Raw genomic sequence first — 1,893 nt, forward strand, 5'->3', positions numbered from 1 at the left:
TATATATATATATAAACTATATACACATTTATTTGACCAAAATAGTAATATTGTTAAATATTATTGCAATTTAAGATAACTGTGTTATTTTAATATATTTTAGAATGTGATTTATTCTTGTGATGGTAAAGCTGAATTTTCAGCAGATGTTACTTCAGTCTTCAGTGTCACATGATCCCTCAGAAATGATTTGGTGCTCAGGAAACATCTATTATTGTTATCAATGTTGAAAATAGTTGTGCTGCTTATTATTTGAAATCGTGATACTTTTTTAGTATTTTTTTTTCTTTCAGTTTTAGTCATAAAAAATTAATTAAATAAAATACAATTGAATGGTAATGTTTTTTTAAACAAATTATAAAGAAAATCTAAAAATCAGCCTGATTTGGTGCTCAAGAAACATTCATTTTTTTATAAATGTTGAAAACAGTTGTGCTGCTTTATATTTTTATATAAAGTGTGATATATTTCTTTTCAGAGTGCTTCGATTAATTGAAAAAATAGAAAATAATAGAAAATAACAATATTTATTTAAAACATAAATATTTTAGTTTCTATTCGAAATAGTTTTTTGGTAACAGTGTAAATGTCTTTACTCTCACTATACATACATATACAACACACACACACACATACATATATATATATATATATATATCAAAATAGTAAGTACATATAAATACATTTAATTTCAATATAACAAAAAAATATGTATAAATAAACAATGTAAACTCTTTCATCCTGTGCTCAGGAAAGCCCATGAAACTGATTATTGCACTTCTTGGCTGTGTTTGAGATTTTGCTTTAGTGGTCATATCACAATGGTAATAACTTAAGCAAGACAGACAATTAGTGAGAGGAAGGTGCTCTGGTCAGCAAAGTAAACTCAGTCAGCTGAACTCCCTTTTGTTAACCAGAGCAAAAAAGTGCTGGCGATGTGCTGAGAAGAGCGACTTCCTGGTTGAGTGGTGTTTTGGGGGGTTGTGTTGAGGTTAATGGATCCAAATGGCCTTTTCCACATCTCACTGTTGTATGAGATTTCACAGTTTTCATAGTTCAATGGCATCACAGAACATATGGCAGAATGAGGGATATTATACATCTGGCCACTAGGTGTTGTCAGAGCCCTTTAAATAGAAAGCTGCCGTGGTTACTATTTGCTTCTGCCCCAGGATGTCCTGCTACTGTTGCCATCGGAAGGTAGACAGCCAGTCTTACCACAGACAGGTCACCCTTCCCTATTCCCATACTTAAGTTTAGCAGACATCAAATACAGGTGCGCCATACAGCCTCGGCAGCACCTGAAGTTCAGAGAGTCTGGCTTTATTTGTCCATGGTTCAAGTAAAGGTCATTAAGCAATGCAGGCCTTTGATACTTCAGTAGATGTAATTTCTGGTTTGTATGAGGTGAGGTCAGTCAGTCCTGTAGATGAATAAATGTGAGCAGGGTGGCATCTGACCCGATCACTGCGGAAATAGCGGCACTGCACACTTAATTCTCCATGAGTGAGTTCTAATTGGACTATGTCGAAAAATAGCAAGGGTTTTCTTATATTTAATTCTGCCTTCATAGGTTGCTGTGATGTTTAAAGCTTGGGAGAGAATCTTTCATTGTGACAGTTGCGTCCACACAAAGGCACCATCGACAACTCAACTCAGTCCCTGAGGACCTCTTGTGTGTTGACATGTCTTATCTCCTTTCATGTGCGGAGATACATGTTAAGACAAGGCCCACACTGGTCTGCAGCATTCCTGAACCATAAGTATGACATATAGTACATCAGTTTAAAATGAAAAGGGCATGTTTCTGCAGATCTTGACAAGTCTTTAAAATTAATCGAGGTAAGTATTATTAGATGCATACTTTTCTGGTCAAGTGCTTTTTTAAATATG

The sequence above is a fragment of the Sinocyclocheilus anshuiensis genome, unplaced genomic scaffold (assembly GCF_001515605.1).
Source record: "Sinocyclocheilus anshuiensis isolate Anshui unplaced genomic scaffold, SAMN03320099.WGS_v1.1 scaffold70, whole genome shotgun sequence".
Lineage (NCBI taxonomy): Eukaryota > Metazoa > Chordata > Actinopteri > Cypriniformes > Cyprinidae > Sinocyclocheilus > Sinocyclocheilus anshuiensis.